The sequence below is a fragment of the Indicator indicator genome, chromosome 9 (genome assembly GCF_027791375.1).
Source record: "Indicator indicator isolate 239-I01 chromosome 9, UM_Iind_1.1, whole genome shotgun sequence".
Taxonomy (NCBI): domain Eukaryota; kingdom Metazoa; phylum Chordata; class Aves; order Piciformes; family Indicatoridae; genus Indicator; species Indicator indicator.
Window position 1 is genome coordinate 25879714 of NC_072018.1, and position 22366 is coordinate 25902079.

Genomic DNA, 22366 nt, shown 5'->3' on the forward strand with positions numbered 1-22366 from the left:
CATTCTAAATATGCCAGAGTAAGAGTAAACCCATCTTAAAGGTAACTATTGTTCAGTTGCATGAAGTGTTTTTTATTCGTTGGCTGTCACTGCTAACAAAAAGGAAAAATTGGATTAATTCAGAAAATGAAGCAAAAATTACAAAGGAAACACTGAAATCTGAAACAATTTCAAATCTTGTACAGAAGAAAAAGCATTTGTAAGATCACAAGGGTGTCTATAAAGATTACTTTTGTTAAAAAGAAATCAAAGGGAAATTCATTCCCTTGGGCATTTTAAGTGTATGTGGTAAAAGTACTCACATCCAGATGCTAACTTTTCTGACTGACCAAAAGTGGCCTTAGAGAGGGTGATTGGGGAAATGATCCTTTACAAAACATGGGGTACAAAGCTTATGTTGTTGAAAGCAGAAGCATGTAATCAGCTAAAGAATTCCTGAGAAAGACCAAGGGCAGCAGATACTGAAACCTTGAACTTCCTTACTTCAATGCATTTTTTGAATGCTTCCTGAAGAAAGGAGCAACCAAGGGAATTTATTAACTTTTAACTTAATTAAGTAGATGCCAAAAACTGTTCATTCCTGGAGCAATCTGTTTCGACATTGAAGCCTTCAAAAAAAAATGTAGCTCCCTTCTAGGACTCCAGTGGAGATATTTTTTTTTATAAGGCTATGTGAATATTTGTCTTTTGAATGTAACACAAAAGAAGTTTTAAATGAGAATTTTAAGTGCACAATTGCATTGAGAACACATCCAAGGCAGTGTGATATATATATCTATATCTATATATATATCTGTGTGTGTGTGTAAATTTAATTCAGGCATTCCATGAAAATCTAGAATAAACCTTTACAAAATAATAGAACAATCACTTCCTGTGAAATCTGACATATCTATCTATCTATCTATCTATCTATCTATCTATCTATCTATCTATCTATCTATCTATCAATCCATCCATCTACATATATATACATGTAAACATACCTTTTCCCCCTAACTTTGCTTCCTATTCATTACTCTATATGAGCAAGTCTTTATCTTTCCCAAGCATCACTGTGGCAAAGCTATAATATATTTTAGAGTTAAGCTTCCCCTTGGCTTAATTGTCTAAAATTTAGTGTTTTCTTAAATTATTACTTATTTTAGTTCACTCTTATTGTGAAATTGTTGATAAAATAAAGAGGGGGCATGGTTTTAAAATTCTCTCCCACTTTATGCTCGTTACAGTTGCTAACAGACACAACAGCCCTTGAGTATCTACTATCTTCAGTTAGAAATATGCAAAAGTACACAGATTCCCAGTTTCCCCCTAAGCTACAACATCTGTTTCACATGGTGTCTTCTGTGTCAATCAACAAAGATAGAGGAGATGTTGCATTCCCTAGAAATGCTGGCATTCCATCCTGGCAGCAGCCATGAACTGTGTGTGACTGTATGCAGGGCTAAGAAAGAAAACAGGATTTTAAGAGCCACTTTTACAGCAGAACCAAATTATAGGTGCAGAACAATCACTGTAAGCCAAACCATAATCAGATTAATTATTTCACTGTGTTGAATTAGAGTATCAGCATTGCAAAATAGGTTGAAAGTCCTGTTGACAGAAAGTGCCTAATTCTCTAGCCTAATTCACCAGCTACTGGTGGTGAATTCATTGGATTACTTCCAAATAAATTAAAATGTGTTTGAATTAAGAACGGACTAATTACTGTAAGGCCATCAGATTTCCTCAAAGCCTGAGTCTAGCACTCCAAGGCAAAATTCATTAAAAATTAATTCATTTTTATAATAGATTCTTAAATACATTCAGAGGTATTTTTCTGTCGCACCCCATTTGAGGCACAATTGTTACAGAATGAAGAAGGTATAAATGAAGGGCCTATAACACAGTACTATGACAATAATAGTAATTAATAAATTAAAAAAAAACCCTACACACTAAATCCTATGTTATCATAACTATTGGTAAAGTATGTTTTGGGTTTTTTTTTTATTATCATTCACAAGGGACACTAAAGTCTTGTCACTAATATCGTATCTCCCAATAGCAAATGCTACTGTTTGCTGTCATTTTTTGCAGCTCTATTAATATTGTCATCAGCTGTATATTCAGTTCCTGAATCAATACCTTTAATCATCTTTATGGTTGTTCTTTTATTCATGTATATTGATTGCAGTACCACAGCAGAAAATGCCAAGGAATGAAATGACAGAAAAGAAAAAAAAAAAAACAAAATGACAAAAAGCAAACAAACAAAATCAAAATCCCCTTGAAATTCTTCTGAAATGTTCTCTGAAGAATGTTGATGTACCAGGAATTGCAGGCAATTCAAATATTTGTTTAGAGGACTTGGTAAATTTTAATATACAACATATCTAAGTGAAGTAAAAATCAGTTTTATTTTGGTGAAATTTCATGTGCATGACAGTTTTTCTTAACCACAGGAAATAAAGAGTAGATAGCAACTGAAAGGTTGAATAAGGTTAACCAGGTGACTTCTGCCCCACCTTTTGCTGTCACCTACCTGTTAAATAATTCCTTGTTATTTTTAAACATAGTTACTTAGCATGTCTGAAATCCTTCAGTAGACTACCTATCTGACTAGAATCATGTGGTTGTATATCACTTGAACAATTCCTGAATTATTCTATAGAGATCATCCTGACACTGGACCTAGATTCACCAAAGTAGAAGATGACCACATTTTCATTTACTCCCTTGTTTAACCCTGTTTTTAAAAGTCAACTCTTGTTCAGTCTTTGGAAGGCCCTTTACTCCAGCTCCTTGCTGTCTAGTTAGAAGATAATCTTGAGAATATGACAGAAATTTTAATTTCTGCTTCTGTCAAGATTAGAATACTGTCCTCCATAACAAAAGGAACAAATCCCACCACAAAACAAGCACAAAACCAGGAAAAATGTTGCATTGCAAGGGTGAGTCTCAGAGCTTTGTTAAAACCTTGTTTACCTTTGGGCTAGAAGAACTACAGGAGAACTTCTACAGTAATCCTTGCTTAAGGCTGTGTCTGAGCAAATGGGAGCCTGTTAGCAGTTTCACATGGGTATGAGGAAACACTAGGTTTAAACCCTCAGAATTTGCCTAAGAAAGCTCTCATACAGGTTTGTATGACTTTCAAAATAACAAAAGATTTTGAGGAGATGTATGTACATATGTAGTGTTTACAAATTATATCCCCTGCAAAGGAAAGTGAAAGAGTGAACTCTGTTTTGGTATGCTGGAAGTCAAAACAGCTTCCTGCATGTGATTCATGTGTCTCTGTTGCATTACATAGAACTGGATGCAAGGAAGCCTTTATTTCTTTTTTTTTTTTTTTTCCAGATTGAAATGTGGGTGTTAGGGGACTAAAAGAACAGTTTTCTCTCTTTTTTTATTTCCCAAACATTTCTTCCTCCTCTTCACTGGAAACATAGTGCTGTCAGCTGTCCCTGCCATGTTTCCATTTCAAGTTCTCTCTCTCCATCTGTAATCATAATTTTTTTAACTCTTAACAAGGTCCTGCCTTGTCTTTATATAGGAATTCATCATCATATGGCACCAATTCAGGCCTGTAACATGAATAAAGGTTGGTATTTATCATACCTGCTGTAAAGGAAGTGCCTTTAAAAGGAAAGGGAGCATGTAATTCCCTGCCCTTCACTTTCTCCTCAACCTTTCACCTTTTAATCAGTAGCCATAACCTGAGGAGATCTCACAATGGAAAGTTAATTATGAGGTCATGAAGATGAAAGCATCTGACTCACATTTTCTAAAGGTGCTTTACTTTTAAATTATCCTTGATTTACCTGCATAAAAGGAAAGGAAGTTCCCAAAGATTAGTCCCAAAGACTTTCAGATGTCAGCATTTCCAAGTAGAAATGGAAATGCAATCCTGTCAGAATGTCCCCTGAATATTTCTTATGAAGGAGTCTTCCATTTAGCAGTGTGACCTGACTCATAACCTGAAGATATGCCAATGGCCATGAAGGCATGGAGCACTAAAGGGTAATACTCCATGGAGGCTCCATACCTTTAAGACTAGTGCATAACTAGCAAGATGTCTGGATGCACTTCCCCAGGAAACAGAAAAAAAATATATAATTTAAGTATTTGTAACTATCACCTTTAAGAATATGGTATGTACTATTGAGAACTGCAGGGAAATGTGTGTTTGTAGAACACTGTCCCATTCTATGCTCAAAATTCCAGTCTTAATCTGTCTTAATAATTGTGTATCTGGAAGACACCAGGAGTAACTGCATAAAACAACGTCAGCTTGTGTTATAGCATCTAGTATTCTTAATGGCAATATGGGAAGTTTGCCAGCTGTATCAATGGTTGTATATAGTAATAACTCATATTTAAATTTGTTTTTTATTACATATGAATAAAGATACTTTGTTTAGGTAGTGGGTAAGGCTAAAGCCCCAAATAAAATCAAGAAGATAAACAACGTGCTAATTTAGAGCTATAAAATTGAGTTACCAGATTATTCTATGCACAGTCCATCCATCTGAACTGAGCCCTATCAAACTTGAAGTGTATCCTCTTTGAGACATTAGAACTCCTAGAGAGAAAGAGCAGCTCCATCAGACAAAAGGGAGCACGAGCACCTTTGCCAACATGCCTGCTAATCTAGTGAGGGTTTGTCAACACACTGTGACCAAAGCATTAGGAGAAGTGGAGGTGGGGAATATGGACAAGAGGCCTGAGGACTACTCACAATTTCCTGGGGAAAGTACCATGACTGTGCTCAACACATGAACACTGGAAAGGACTGTCTCCTTTTATTCCTGGGGATTTGATGTTTCCTACAAGCAACAGTGTCTTTCTTTTGAGTTTTCGTATGAATTACTGGCTAAGAAACAGACCATATTTCCCTCTCTGCTCATAAATAGTACAGAGATACCAGCTTTCTATAGTGTTGTTATTGGCTCCACCATTCCTCTCATAATAATACTTCAAATTACATCTACTTGGGCATTAATACTTCTTAAGTTGTTTTTGTTTCCCCTAAGGAATGAACTAAACATTTCCTTTAGACTTTTGGTAACAGTTAATGATAGAGGATGAATGGAAAAATAGAGGTTGTGATTTGAGTTGGCAAAAGATTAATTATATATTGCTTCTTCTGGATTAGAGTTTAACTTTGAGAACTGAAATCAGAAGTCAGTAGAATTCTCAGCTCTTCCAGGATCAAGCCCAGAATGTCTGGCTACATTTGATAAATAATAGTCTTTTAGCAAATTTTTTAACTTGAACAAGAAAACACTTTATGCAAAAAATAAAAAAATTCCTTATAATGATACAAACCATGAGGTCAGCTGCAGTAAAAAAAAAATGAAAAGAAGCACAAAGGTTAAACAAGAGTCTCATATATCTGACATTTCCTTGAAATGCCTTGAAATTACTGTTTGATAGCATTACTTCATGTTAACCTTCCCTGAAATGCAGATGCTGGGTTTATGTATGTGTTCACAGAAATATCTAAAATGCTGCATGAGGATCACAGAAGATATTGACTGATAAAAACATGAAACAACTGCACAAAAAAAGATCCCAATCTGATTGATACATTTTGTTGTATATTATTACTATTCTATGAAGAAACAGAAAGATCATACTCTTCCTTACAATATTATCAGCTCAGCTGTGACAGGAAGCCTTCTGGATACCATTCTCACAGGCTCCTTGTTCATGTTTTCAGATACAGAGAGTTTGTGATATGTTTTGAAGTTAGGCATGATTATTCAAACCAGAGTTTGCATGAATGAGCAATCACAGAATGGTATAGTGAGTTTATAATCTAAACAGCTGGTAACCCATGCAAGTATCCCTCCAAAGAGAAACAAGCCTTTTAAATTAACCATGGAACTTGGATGTTTAGTAATTTAATAGGCTTAAACTTTATTCCTTCAAGGTAATTGTGCAGATACTTTTAATAAAATACACTCAACATTGCCTGCAAACATTCTAGATAAATGAACACAAGAAATGTTAGATGCAACTTTATTATACTGTTAATCCTTGCTGGAAGGCTTCCTGGACTGTTTGAGGATAGTGTTAGTAGTGATGGTAAACTAATTTGCCATGGCTCTTAAGTTCATGTTATCTTTTCTTATCAGCCTAAGGCTGGGTCACCAGGGGGGGGAAAAAAAAATTGGAAACATTTGCCAGAGACAGCAAAGTGGGTAATTCAAATGTCATTGCAAGGTGTCAATCCATTCACGGCTCCAGAACGGATAGTTTAATGGTCCATTTAATTCTTCAAAGCAATTGAATTTCCACCCATATCCTGATAAGGTGATATAGCACAGTGGGGTAGTAGGGTTGCCAGACTTTTTTTTTTTTGTAATGAAAGATAAGTTTTCCACAGGCTAATTTCTCTAATACAGACTGAGCTAAGAGTAACAAATTGCTTAGGATTTTTCTCCTCATATTTTCAGAATCAAATAACAGATGAAATGCTGGGGGATTGTTGTTTTAACTTGTTTTGTTTTGCTGGATTTTTTAGTTGTCTTAATATAGTAAGGCTCAAAAATGTAAACCTATTGACATAAAGAACAACAGAAAATCACAAGCTGTTCCTAAATCTTAGAATGTATGTTCAACCCAGTAAAAGAGAGGCTGGTAATTAAATCTCACTATCTTCATCCTGTCGTTTTTTCTGTATCCAAGGTCTCTCACATCTTCTGCTGGAAGGAAGGAAGGAAGGAAGGAAGGAAGGAAGGAAGGAAGGAAGGAAGGAAGGAAGGGAGGGAGGGAGGAACGAAGGAAGGAAGGAAGGAAGGAAGGAAGGAAGGAAGGAAGGAAGGAAGGAAGGAAGGAAGGAAGGAAGGAAGGAAGGAAGGAAGGAAGGAAGGAAGGAAAGAAGGAAGGAAGGAAGGAAGGAAGGAAGGAAGGAAGGAAGGAAGGAAGGAAGGAAGGAAGGAAGGAAGGAAGGAAGGAAGGAAGGAAGGAAGGAAGGAAGGAAGGAAGGAAGGAAGGAAGGAAGGAAGGAAGGAAGGAAGGAAAGAAGGAAGGAAGGAAGGAAGAAAGGGAGGGAGGGAGGGAGGAAGGAAGGAAGGGTATAAGACATAACTTTCAGGTTTATAAAAAATGTTTTTGTATAAATGATCTTCAGCTAAAATATAGTTAATAATTATTCAGTCAATTTTGCCAATCAGCACAAAATCATAAGATTATGTTCAATAACTTTAAAATATTGAAATACATTATCCTACACATTGTTATAATTTTTATAATCTCTTAATGCTATAATTTTTATAATCTCTTAACTAATTCACACGAGTAATGTAATAAGAGCATGTGAATATAAGAAACCTTTCCTAGATGAGGATCTGCTGAAAGTACTGACCTTATTTTCAAGGTGAAAATCATATTACTCTCAAAAGTTGACTGGTAAGATTAAAAATAGAGTTATTTTCAAGTCAATACATATGAGAGGTTTTTAAAAAATGTTTTTAAGCTCTGTAGTTAACAGTCAAATTATTTTTGAAATCTGGTCATATAGACATTCTTCACATCTCTGTGCTGGCCCAGCAGAACTTTATTCAGCCTGTGACTTAGTTTTCAATAAAAGTAAGAGGTCAGACCCAGATTAACACCTTCAAAGCGTACCAAAGTGTCATCACGACTGAAGTATGTTGCATATCCTTTTGAGATACTAATGGGGGTGTAGGGTAAAAGATTGGTAAAAATACTCAGATTTTCCAGACAAATTTAACTTCATAATTAATAGTCTGGTTTGTCACGATCTTTTACTATTGTGGAGCATTGATCTCTGAGGTGCTGGTATTGGTTAATATTGAAAAAGAATATAATTCCAAAAGGAAGGACACATATGTTAAGACTGCTGAGAAATAGCAATCAAACTGAAGACAAGAATTTGGACCAGAATCTTTTCAATGTTACATGAGTTTCCCTCACCACCTTGCTCCAATTTTCTGCAACTACTTTCTTTCCCCTCTCAGAAAAATATAGTAATAGCTCAAAATCCTGCATAAGCAGTTCTTAAACACTAATATCAGAAATCTGAACCCTATAACTATGTGTGCATATATAGAACACAATAGAATAAGACCTACATTTATTAAATGGAAAAAGTTGTTAGTTTCAAACCAGTGAAATCCACATTTAGATCTACTTCCTTTGACTTAATCCAAATTTTTCTGTTAGAATTGATAAGCAACTAACTCTATTAAATAAAGTAATTAAATAGAGCAAAACATCAACTTTAAAGACCTATTAATTATTTTTGTTTTCTTTAATTAAATAATATTTTCTTGAAGAAAATGGGCATTTTTATTTCTTAACGACAGTGATCCAGGTTGTCGTAGTCTCACGTTAAATATAGTAAGAGCTAGTCTGGGAGTTATCACATGGTATTCCTACTTTTTAAGTGCAACCAAGGAAATACGAGACTACAGTTTGTAGAAATCTTGATGTCTTGTAGAAGACTCACTGAGAATGATTTGGGAAGAAACAGTGAAGTTATTTTTGTTTGTTTTTGGGTTTTCTTTGTTGGTTTGTTTTAATGTGGGTGTCATGTAGTCTGAAGTTTCATTAGCTTTCTTACTTCTCACACTGGAGTTTTCCTTCAGAAGTGATGTGGTACTTTAAAAAGTAAGCTGCAAAAACACTGGAATATTACATTACAGTATCTAAATGTCTTCAAAACTTTGTGTTCAAATGTATGAATTGTTGGACTACAACATGAGTAAATTCAGTTTTTCCTGTGCTTCAGAAGGACATCCAATCCTGATTGCAAGACTCAATTGAAGACCACACCCTGAGGCAGCCTGGAAGGTTTTCTCTGCTCCCTGAAAGGCTTTTGGCAGGAATCATGGGATGAAGTCCTCAGGCTTGTGCCTCACAGGTAGTCAGATGAGATGGTCTTGGAAGTCTTGAGGGTTGAAGTCTAGAAGTATGTCAGACTTGAGACTTGTTAGGGAATGCTGAATTTGAGGTGGGAAAAAAATCCTCATTGTCCTTCTTGCCCATTCTTCTTAGCACTTAAGTTTAGACTTTCAGAGAAAATTTGGTGTCTTGGGTAAAACCTAGAAGTTTAATCTTCAGTTTATTTGTGACATAAATATACTATATCAATAGTGAAATGAAGAACTTATTTTAGGGGTTCACTACACAAAGTTAATGAGTGAAATGAATACAGAGCTTCTCAGAAGTCAATATGGAATAGCTCCTGAGCAAAACTAATGCCGTGGATAACAAGGAGCAAGCACTCTTAATGTGCTGCAATGACAGAAGAGCTAAGGACTTACCCATGTTTCCTTGTGGAGTCTCCATCAGGATTAGAGAACTTTGTTCCTTTAATTAGTACAAGGCAAAACTTTTACTCCATGGCTTCTCATCCTCTTCTGTGTCTTTTTTATTTCTTTTTAACGTTAGTTCTTTAACAAATCCCTCTTTTCAGGGACTAAAAGCTGATATGTTTTGGGGAAATGCCAGCAAGATGTTAAAGATTGGCACAACCAGCTACTGTCATTCTATCAAGACAATAGGATTTGAGCGAAAGGGGTAGAGTTCTCCATGCAGAATTTAGCTGCTTAATCCTCTCTTGTGGGCTGGCACAAAATCAACAAAAGAAAGAAACCAAATTACCCAGCTCTGCTTTGGCAGATTTAGCCACTGTCAGCAGGCCAGAAGTTAATTCCCTCATATTCTTGTTTGCCACCAACTACGGCAGGCCTTGCTGAGCCAGGTTTCCTGTATAAATCTGTCAGCTGAAATGATGCACAGCATGAAGAAGGAGAGAAAGGACATGCAAAGAGTGTGGTCCTTTCACCAAATCGAGTCCCCAGAAGTCAGGGACTGGCACTGGAACTACCTCTTTGCCTTCAGCCTGAGTGATATTTTTGACATAAGATGAGAAAGATTTATAGTTTCTTAAACTATCATTGCACACACAAACACACACACACACACGTACAGACACACACACTTTCTTGCCAATAAGTAAGGATTGTTGTTACATTAAGCTCTGTGTGTGGGAGCCTGTTTCCCTTCTGGCAGTCAGCACAAGCTTCCAGCTGCTTAGCATCTTTCTGAGACTCAACAGTGTATAGGGTATGATATGTTAATAACGATCACGACATAGTCAAAAAGGCCAGTAAAATTTCCATGATGGTAGGAAATGCATCATCAGTTTGCTCTGTCACAAATACTTACTAGTCACAGCACATGATGACTTTTATTGTGTGCCCAAACTAAGCTCTTTGGTGGATAATGTGACATAAGGGAATCAGGCTCTTGCGTGTCACTCATTATTCTCCTTTCCTTAGAAATCAAATAAAACTTCTGTGAAAGGAGGTAAGTAACCCTGGTGCAAAATATTTGCAGCAACATGCAAAGCAACTCAAATCACACAGCTTTTGGGATCTAATTATGAACTTCACAATGTATATTGTTTCCTTATAATTTTTACTTAGGGATTTTTTTTTTTTTAAAGCCAAGACAGTCTTGCTAGTGAAATTGAGAAAATTTAGAGGAAAAATACAATCTACTTACAAGTGAAGGAATAAAGAGCTTTTAAAAAAAGGAAATGGATTTCACAAGAGAAAAAAACATCAAGGGATTTCACACGTTCTTAATGTGAAAATGGACATTTCCAAAAGTACTTCATGAAACATGTTTGACAGAATGTGAAGTCCTGCAAAAATATAGATCAGTGTGTGAAATTCTCAATAGTCAAATTATATGTCAACAGTTCTGCTTGTCTTTTTTTTTCTCTGCTAGAAGCACTTTCCACTTGTCTGCTACACTAATATTGCCATATCCATATGGCACATACATTGTACTATGAGAACAGTGTATGTCTGTAATGTGTGCAGTGTAATTTAGTGAGTTCTCTTTAACTTCAGATAATTTATTTGTTTCAGACTATTTAACAATTGTGTAGAAAAATTATATTGAGACAAATTGAATACAAACACATTTATTGACTGCCACAACTGGATGAAAGCATAGATGAAGACTTAGGCTGGAGAGTTGGGCAGGGAGAAATTTAATGAATTGCAACAAGGACAAGTGTAGAGTCTTGCATCTGGGAAAGAACAACCCCATGGACTAGGATAGGATGGGGACTGATCTGTTGGAGAGTATCATAGAGGAAAAATGATCTAGGGGTCCTGGTGGACAGAAGGATGACCATGGGCCACCAATGTACCCTTGTAGAGGACAAGGCCAATGGTATCCTGGGGTGTATCAAAAGTGTCGTGACTAGTAGGTCTAGAGAGGTAATTCTCCCCTTCTACTCTGCCCTGGTGAGGCCACATCTGTAATACTGTGTCCAGTTCTGGGCCACTCAGTTTGAGAAGAACCTCAGGGAACTGCTTGAAAGAGTCCAGTGCAGAGCCACAAAGATATTAAAGGGAGGAGAACATTTGCCTTACAAGGAAAGGCTGAGGGAACTGGGTCTCTTTAGCTTGGAGAAAAGGATACTGAGGGGTGACCTCATTAATGTTTATAAGTATGTGAAGGGTTAGTATCGGGAGGACAGATTTAGGCTCTTCTGAGTGATGTCCAATGACATGACAAGGGGCAACAGGTGCAAGTTGGAGCATAGGAGGTTCCACATGAACATAAGGAAAACCTTTTTCACTGTGAGGATGACAGAGCACTGGAACAGGCTGCCCAGAGAGGTTGTGGCGTCTCCTTCTCTGGAGACATTCAAAACCCACCTGGATGCGTTCCTGTGTGACCTACTGTCGGTGATCCTGCTCTGACAGAGGGGTTGGTCTAGATGATTTTTCAAGGTCTCTTCCAACCCCTAACATTCTGTGATTTTTGTGATTGTTCTTCTAATATCTGGATTCCTTTCTGGACTTTAGCAAGCTACTTTTAGCTTTATCACCCTAAAAAAGTACCACACTTGGTAATTACTGTTACTGGACCTAAACATGAACGAGCAATTTCATTCTATTAATGTATACTGAATCTTGACACAATAGAGAAAACTTGTTACAATTATTTAATGCAATGGACAGGAAACTAGCAGATAAAATGCCTCTCATGTCTTTTGTTATTTCTAGCTATAACTTAAGACAGATATCCATGTCATGAAGAAACACTATGGAAATGTCTAATGGAAAATGATCAACATTCTGAAGCAGCGTAACCTGGATAAATCCCCAAATTCTACCTAACACAGATAATTGCAAGATGCCACACCTACAGGGATATCATCAACTGTCATAGGTTAGGGAATATTTAATGGACAAGGTTCCAGCTCTGTACAGAATGATGTAATCTGTCACTGGTCATGTAATATTTTTTTATAAGAGCCTTTCAGCACCAAGGCTGGATTTTAGAAGGAGTTTAAAAGCAGGGGGGAAAGGGGCAGACATAACTTTGGCCTCAACTGTAAATTTAAGTACCTCATTGAAACACCTGACCCAGGAATGAAATCACCTAGCACTTCCTCTGTAGCTAATGCAAAGAAATCAGTATTTCCAGAAGAACAGAAACTGTTTTGATTAGCCTAGTGCCTAGATTTGCATTGAAGGGATCTATGTCTCAGTGCTTTAGAAAGCCTGTGGCTTGTTACCATTTTTGAACTGGTCAGAATTCCACCTAAACATGTTGAAGTCCCATGGAGGGGACACAGCAGGTATTTTCAAGATGTTGAACATGTTTACCTTATGTCTATGACTGCAAAGATATTTCAGTAATGGAAGACAATAAACTATCTCAGGAATTAGAAGCTACAAGGCTACAATGCTGCAGTGCTATTCTTGCTGACATGGTGAGCTTACTATGCAGAGTCCGAAGTTGTGCAGCCTTACCAATAGCACAGCTGACACTTTTCTGCACCTTGTGAATCACATATAATGCTGCAAGGATGCTTACCCATGTGTGTCTTTTGCTCTTTCCTACATGGTATAGACCTAGTTATCAGCTCAAGAGCTAGTCCAAACAAAGAATATTCAACACAAATTCACTCTGTAGAAAAGATCATAATAGTTCCTTGAGCACTGTATCTCTGCTTATCCTTGTGCAGCTCATCCAGTTGGGATTTATATTTAACAAAGACTTGGGCAGAATGGAGGAGAGGAGGTTGTGTATGGAAATTTAGTCTGGACATTGTATTTTAAGTTTGACTTTGAAAAAAGAAACACTTCAGAAAAGCAAATTAAAGCTGGTTCTCTTTGGAGAGATTCTTGTACTCTCATGGTCTAGTTGATAGGAGTGTATGGGTGTAACTGAGAGTAAGTTTTGGCTCACATAATTTGAAATCTGTTTGAACTCTTATGAAAAAAAAAAAACAAGTTTTAAATAGGATTTCCTTCCTGTCAGCAAAAAGCCACAGACATCAGAGGATCAGAATCAACCACATATGTGTTTCTTTGCATGCTTCCTAATCAGATGTAATGATTGCTCACACTGTATAGATAGATTTTATTGGAGGATGTACATTCCTGAGTCTTAGGAACCTACCAAGTGTAAAAGCAAACAGAACAAGCCACACATGAGGTAATATAGGCCCTTTGGCTTTCCTGACTGCAACAGGACTAGAGGAATCTGACAGGATTCCTCTTCCATCCTGGTTGTTGTAGATTCTCAAGAGAAATCACAGCTGGCCTGTGTCCAGAAATAATCCTTTTATTGGGCTGGTAAGTTACTTTTCTAAGAGCACAGAAGAACAACAGCAGAATGAAATGCACTTACAGAGGGAGGCTATAAATACTTCTGTAGGAAATCTAACAAAGGTGTCAGAGTTCATGACTTAATCCACCATGCATGATACTGTTATCACCAATGATTCTTCAGTCTGTGATGTAGGAAAAAAAGGGGAGAAATGAAAATGGGCATTAATAAATTAAAATACTGAGGAATTATAACAATTTTTAAATAAGAGGATCTTAACTACAGTCCACTTTTTCTAAGTCTGACTATATTATAGGTACTGCAGCCTTTGTAGATGTAGATGAGCTAGCTCAAGTGTTACCACCTAGCAGTAACAGCAAGGCAAAACTAAGCAGGAATGAAGTGCCTAATTTTTTACCCTGTTTCTCAACTAATTTTGCAACTGTGTGAAGCTTTACATTATTACAGACAGATTGGTAACATTACCCAAAGTAGATCATTAAAACCTTACTTAATGCCATATATCTAGATGATCTGCAGTGACTGTGCACCCTGTATATCTATATATCCTAATACTGTGCCTTCAGATGGCTCTTAAGCAATCTAAAGAAATATATAAATTCACTACTGGGCTAAGAGTCAGGAGAGCTGGGATTTATTTGCATTCTTTTATAGTCATCTTAAAAGTATAATTTCCCTCTTTCTTTCCTCTGCTCTGTCAACTGTCTTTGAAGAGGGAAAGTTGGTACAGACATTATTTTCCAGAAAATGCTTGCACAATACCTATAAAATTGTTCTTAATCTTGCTGACTTTAAATCAGTTTTTCCAGTTTAAGTGCTATTTTTGGCTGGGACTGTGTACATTGTTTTCCTGCTTCAGACTTTGAAATAGCAAAAATAAATGTATTCTGTTCAGGCCTATGATTAATATCAAAACCGCCATTAGTCATGAGATCTGCATCAGGAATCATAACTGTAATATAATTTTCTTTAAAGTTGGGAATAAATGCTTCACATGGTTAATATTATGCCACACTTTTTCTGCTCATTTTGAGTGTCTTTGTAGCTCCATTCATCCAAAATAATTTACAGTGAACAATGATGGGCAGACAAAGTGACATCAGGTGTCAGAAATGAGACAACTGAATGTGTTGACATCACCAAAATTCTTCTCTGCTTTTGATTCTGAAAACATAAGAAGGCAGTAGTTCAAAAACATCACATCCATTCTTCCTTTAGAAGAATATTAGAGCTGTCTGTTCTAAATGTTTGACTCAGCAATACTAGGTAAGGGAAAAACTGCTACAATTTGTAACTGTGATTCCAGGGCTTGGAGAAAACAGCTGAGAATATCTAGATTAGCAGCATGAGACATTTTTAACCTAAACGGCACTAAAATGTTTTTTGAAAACCTCAGAATGTTAAGATTGGAGAGTGTCAGCTTCAGTACAACCTCTCTTTACTAAATTATAGCATTTTCTTATCTCTGAGCTGTGGATCCTACTCTGCCTTCATGTATTAATTTGCCTTATTGTGATTGCTTGAAGTCACTGAAATACCAGTTAAGGATGCACTGTGAAAAATGATCCCAAAATTATGCCACCTGACACTGCACTGATTTCCTCAAGAGGAAGCATTACAGACAGGTGTCCCTCTAATATGGTCACACCATCCTTCTAAACAAAATATACCCAGGGCTGTTCTTAGTTGCAGAGGCCAGCTGGCACAGAACAGTCTATGTACATAAGCAATAAACTCCACTGGCATTCAAACTGCCCAGTAGGAACAGTTCCTGCCCATATTAAGTCCCAAATTGTGCCCAGGAATTTTCAGGGAGAATGCTAGCTAGCTGAGCTCAAAATCGTGCTAGGGACCATTCTCATAACCTTACAGTCTAGATTCCTGAGTACCAGTTACCCCAGAAAATTCCTTGACAGTATATTCCTAATGAGTATAGAAGCATCACAGGAGAGGTGCAGCTTATCTGAGATGTGTATAGAAGATAATATTATAGACATCTAAAGCAATGAACCTCCTTCACACAATTAGACTAACTAGTTAGTGATGATGCATAGACAGCAAAGCAAACATCTTTACTTTTCCAGTATATGAGTCTGCCATAGTTTAGCAGCTTCTTTCAGGGACAGAATCCAGATGCACTCCTCAGATATCAAAAGGCTTCTGTGTAAATAAATTTGTGTTATTTACTTGTGCAATACAGGTTTTTCATGAATTTGAAATGAGCTGTTTTTCTAGCAACTGTGGTATGAAATAATTAGATATATAGTAGTAAGAACTAGCATCATGATGAGCAAGAGATGAGAAGAGCACTTTCATGATACTAAGACCAGTCCCTTCCAGTACAGGCAAATCACAGACATTGCAAAATCTCTTTCTAAATATTTATCTGTATGAGTACATATTTGTTCCTGTACTTTTACTGAATCATTGAGTCAACTCCACTCCTGTAGTTCTTACAAAGCTTCTTCTAACTTCCAGTCTAAATTTATGCTTGACTAGTCTATCTTTACTTGTTTCTGAGCCAAATTGGCCATTTATCTTAAATAGTCATTTTAATTCCCTGCAGTGTGTCTCCATAGCATTCCTGTGGAGAGAAATCACATCTTCTCCCAGTCTTTATTTCAATGAGCTATATCAATGAAGGTCTTCTGGTCTACTACCTGTATTTAGTCTTCCTTCCATGTTCCAGTTTAAATTAGACTTTCTCGAACACAACTTTCAAAAAATATAAAAAGTAAAATTTCTCTAATTCCTAGCAAAATTATTTCATTTCACTCTTTCTTTCAACAGGAAATAAGCCATCAAATGCATCTGTTGTCATTTGTCTTTTCTACAGAGACATCCATTTGAGTCTGGAGGTTATCCTGGTCTTGATTCTCTTCCTTTATTTGAACATAACGATGTCTTTGAGATTTTGTCACATTTGAGGCATGCATGTTTCCACTTTGTTTCCATGAAATGAGAGTCCTCACCCCATGTTCAATTTCTTCAGGACTTTTGAGACACAAGGCAAAAAAGAAAAAATCATATTAGTTTGAACAATCCTTTATTTTTTATTTTCTTTTTTTTGTAAAATTCTTATCCTGAGCAGAGAATTTTTTTTCTAAGATACTTCCGCAGCTGAATAATTGTTTCAGTACTGAAAGGTTAACCCCATCTTTTCAGTCAAAGCTCTTGCTTTTAACTATGTCTAACTTACAAGGTGGGTTTATTTATTTGTTCAATTTTTTATTCTTTATCATTTCTCTACTTGCTCATATTTTCTTTCTGGAAGAGGTTGTTAATTCATCCACCAATTAGTAGGTTTTTCTTTGAAAGATATTTCTTTTCCTTGGAATAAAATATCAAGATCTTTCACATTTCAGTCACTGAGTTATGACATTTAGTAATAAGTTTTACAAGTTCTGAACCTTGTGAGTGTTCTGTTCTAAACCTGAAAGTACTAGTTACTGACTTACCTTTTTTTGTCTGTTAATGTAATTTAAAATAAATTAATGATGACCTAAGATTATTTTCTACAGATATTGGACTGCTACTAATGGTAAGATAATATAGTATTTTTCAAGCATGTATTTTTATGCATATTTACAACTGGAAGACACCCTTTGGAATGCTATATGTGTGTTTATATATACATGCTCTTTTGGAAAAGGAGGTCTATATTCTAATGTAGCTTGCAAAACCATAATTTGAAAATAATCATCAATGGCTTTGTGGGATAAATTTTGGCCAAAAGAAAAGAAAGGATAATTGGAGTTGAAAGTTTCTGATGCTTTCAGAGTTAAAAAAAAAAAAAAAAAAGATCATGGTGTAACTATTTGTATACTCATATCATGCTTTATGGCTATTTTGAATCTCATTTTAAAGATTAAGAAAATCAATCCACCCTGCTTGAGTTTGTGAATAAACTGGTTTTAATTCTTACCCTGATAGGAGTAGTTTTCCCTTTTGCTCACTTCTTGTACAGTCCTTGGTTGTATAGTACTAGTTCATTTATTTGAGATCAGAATGAACCAGGTTCTTGTTATTTGCTATTCCTACTCAGTTAAGGTTGGAATATTTGTAAGAAGGAATCATATTAATGAACCACATGATAAATTATGTGATTACTCTAGACTTTTGGAGAGCAGGATAGTTATCTTTTAGTAACAGAGATACCAAAACTCAGCTCATGAGCAGTAAATACAGTGAAGGTAACCTCATGACACAGGTATCTGTGGGAGATATCAATTCTTCCTGACTTTGAAAGTCATGTGAGTTAAGAAAAATAAGTATACAAGAGATAACAAACTTTCTTCAAATATACCAGCTACAGCTCTGCCAGTAAGTGAAATGTTGCCAGAGCCAGGCATCAGAACTTGCTATTTCATAGGACTAAACTAGTGGAAAGGACCCAGCAAGATTTTGGCCTTGATAAACTAACATTTTCTGAATGCACAGTTCAAAAGTCATCATAGGCCTGTAACCATTCAATTTAGACTTGACATCCACCTGGAATTAAATATGCATTCAGCAGCTCCAGCTGTACTCTTGAGTTGAAGGGTTGAGAGGAGAAAAACATAAAACAAGTAAAGCAGATATGTCTCTGGATTCCTTTCTGCTGTCTCTGATTTTCTGACATATGCTAATGTATATATACATATATTTATATTTTTCTATAGCATTACATGTATGTCTAATTGATAATACAAGTCTTTTATGTTTGCCAGGTTAGACATCAGTTCTGGTAACAGTCATCACGTTGTTTATGCACATAATTTCTATTGTTTTCCATAGGCATCACATGACCCAAACCAACAGGATAATTATGTTCCTGGATTGACTCCACTGATTGTAATGAAATTATCCTAGATTTGCACTGGCATAACTCAGAACAGAAGTTGACCTCACAGTCTTTATACAAGCTGTGTCTTAACCCAGGAAGATTTAGTCAATCCCTTTCAAATATAAAAAATGCCCTTTATAATAAAAGTCATAAGACTTTAGAGCATGACCCTCAGCTTTAACAGTTCAGAAGCTCCCAGGGTCCTTTCCCTCTTTAAAGAATAAGGATAAATTCTGACAGCTGAATAAATAGAAAGGGTCTAGTGTCAATCTGAGGAAACAGGTTTTCATTTTGTAACAGATGACTTTGGTTTACAGGTTCTCACTGGAAAGAGAAATAACCATCTACCTAACATAGGATTATTTGTTTTCAGAACAGCCTATGAACACACACACATAAAAATAATCCCTGCCCCCGCTTACTACAGTACTAAAAAGGCAGCAACAGGATAGAAAATTTTTTCATATCAAATGAAAAATGACAGACTCACCTCCTCCTACATTTTCTCTTTTTCTTTTTCGCTGGCCTCCCACACACTCTTAGACAGTATTATACCTTCCCTTGTGCTGCCAAGATAGCTCAGCTCACTTGGCTGGTGTAAGGTTGTGAGACCGTTTCTGTGTCACTGAGTACCTATTAGCAATTTCTAAGTGTGATTTTTCTTACATTGAAGGTTTTTTTGTATTTTAAACAGGACTGTAAACATAGAAATTATTCTACAACCATCTCCTCAGTCTTAAATAAGTGTTTAAATACACATCTGGCATTATCTTTTCTCCTAGAAGACTCCATATTATATTTAAAGAGATGATACTAATACATAGCAGCTGAAACTGCAAAATACCTCTGCATACCCAGGGAAAGCTGTGTTTGAAACTGTTATGCTAAAGAAGGCCCTTCCATTTCTATGGATATTTTCTTCTATAGTGGGCATGTGCTATCATTCTTCTCCTTTTCTTCTTCCTCTGCCTCTAATTTTAAGAAAAACTAGTGAGACAATCCTTCAGCTGAGCACCTTAAGAGGGCCAGCAGGAATGTTCCAGAGAAAAGAGCTTTTGATTTTAATATTTTCTTCAGCACTTTTTGCTGTCTGATTTAAGTAACACCCTGCTCATGTCCTCCTGTCATCAACGCCCTTGTTCACCTAAATATGTTCAAGTCTTTTAAGAATTTCATCTTGCATCTGTGGTTTCTGCCCCTGTTTGTGTTATTTGTTTTTAGGTGCTGCACTGCTTTGTGTGGCAGTATCTAAGCCTGGGCAGAGCTGCTGCTATAAAATAAGCATTAATGACAGAGTTGCTGTAAGTCATGGCTGCCTTCCTGTACAGTTTACAGCTTTTGCAGCCAAACACACAAGCAAGCATTGTGGCATGCAGCTAAAAAAAAAAAAATCTACTTAATGTAGTCTGTAGTAAATAATTCAGAATAACTAATTTATTTCAGAAAAGAGCCATGATATGGCCAAGAACGATAGGAACCGGAAAGAGGCAGAATTCACTGAATAGATTGTTTTCTACTGATTATTTGTTCAGCTCCAGCCAGCAGGCATCATTCCTGATTTGCATTACGAGAGAAAAATTAATATGAGTACAGTCACTCTTTTTTGTATCTTAAAGTCTTTGGACCATGAAAAATGTCTAGGAATGTGTGTGTTCTTTCCCACAACAGATGCTAAACAACAGCTTGTAAGTAAAAAAACTGTTATCAAAGTCAGTGGTTCAAAAAATGCATGTGATTTTTTTTTTTTTTGCTTTGAACACATTTAATATATAACAGAAGATACTAAATTCTAAAGAAAGAGGGTTAAGCTATATATCAATCACAACTTTGATTATGCAGCAAACAAAGGCTAGCAAATGTTGATTTGATACAGAACATTTTTATCTAATAATATTCCTTTGCCTCCAAAACTAGTAAAAGTATGATTTAAAGGATATCAAAAGCCATAGGATTCCTTCCACTGGACTCATATAGTCCAGTAGAGCTTCTCAATCACCAGCAATGGTACAGTAAAGTAAAACAATTCAACTTGATTGTGTGTCAGTCAGCAGGCTTCCCAGTAGATGCATAACCATTCACAGTTAGAGCATAGCTGAAGGAAGGGTGCATGGCTAATGTGAATGAGAAAAATGACCAGAATAATGGGAAAGAGTTGTTTACACATGTTGAAGTGCTTGTATTATATGTTCAGGATCCACATACAGTAGACTTGTGCCACTGAAAATAATCAGGGGTTGTTTACTACCAGGCTGTGTGGAAGACCCAGAATCATGAAGATCTCTGTGAAGTTCACACCTATTTTTTTCCATTAATGTGCCTCACATCTCAGGTAATATAGTTCCACATATCTCTTACATTGGGTAGTCTGATGGTGCCACTGTATGCAAACAGAGGTCAAAATGGGACTCAGATTCAGGAAAGTAGTTGCACGTCCAGCAAGCCAACATCTGTCCTTTAATAAGGGCAACTTTTTACATACTCATTTTATCCCTGTGCTAGAATAAGCACAATTAGGTTTCATTGTAAGCACAATTAGGTTTAGGAAAACACAGGAAAAACTATATCCTAAAGAGAAAGCCAGTGCAAAAGTTATTGGAAAACAAAGAAAAAATAGTCTGTGTCACTGTGATATTTTTAGATGTTGTTTTTTTTTTTTTCTCCAAAAATAACATTAATATAAGCAAATAGTTTATCTTGGTTTCTATTTAGGTTTTCCATTAACTTTTGAACATCTTGAACAGTATAAATCAGTCTGACAGACAGTAGTTTTATGAAGCTCTTAAAATATTTGTGAAAACAGAGTCAAAAAGAGACCCAGAAGTCCCTTTCAGTTCAGCAGACATCAGATACCCAGCTTGCAAATGTCCTGGGAAATTTCAATTAGAGCTGACAATGAACAATAAGACACAAATCCCATAGGAGACCACACTTCATTCAACCAAGATGAACAAGTAGTTTGTGGAGCTGTTTGTGTTTTCTCTTTTATATCAATAAAAACATGTCCACAGTCATATGTAAGATAGATTATTTTATTTCAACCCTATTTAGGACATCCTGAGCTTTAAGAGTTCTAATGATGAACTGTATTATAACCAGTACAGTGTCTTAAATTTTGATCTTTTCAATTTCTTTTCCTTTAAGCTGTGATGATCTTTTTTTGTTGTTGTTTTATAATGTGCATATTTAATAAATTATTGACATTTTATGAAATTTTCATTGAGATTTTTGTAGTGTACTCGATTCAGTCTATGAACTAAGTCGATTAATTACTAAAGGATATGCTCACTGGAAATTGTAGTAAAAGATTTAAATGTGTGTCAATTGAAGGCACTAGTGAAATAAATGCAAAGTAGCTCCTACATAAAAACTCTTTACAAATACAACAAATTACAGTCACAAAGACAAAAGTAAGCCTTTCATTTTTTTCTACATATTATTGGTATTTTATCAGCTGTGGTACAGAATCTAACTCAGCATAACACAGCCATGCAGTTCAGGTCAGGAAGTGACAGGCACTTGATGTAAATGGTTGTCACTTAAAATGCTGATAAAGTACTTATTAAAACACACATGTACCATACAGACCCAATCCTGCTATTCTAAACGAACCAGAACTTTAATTTTGTTTAATAATTTAAAAATTAAATATCGATAATCTTAAATTTCATGGGGAATTTCACCCAAAACAAGAATTATAGGATTGGACTCCAGTTCTTTTTTTTTAATAAGGTCAATTTAAAGCAAAACAAATTTATGTCTAATTGCTGTAAAGGGAAACATATATTTAGATCCTGACAATAAAAGGATTGAGGCTTATTTTTCAGAAATGTAAATATCCAAGTTTATGATATAAGGAATGCAAGGAAATCATATAAATTTTCAATGGAACATACGCAGACAGATTTGAGATTTGTTGTT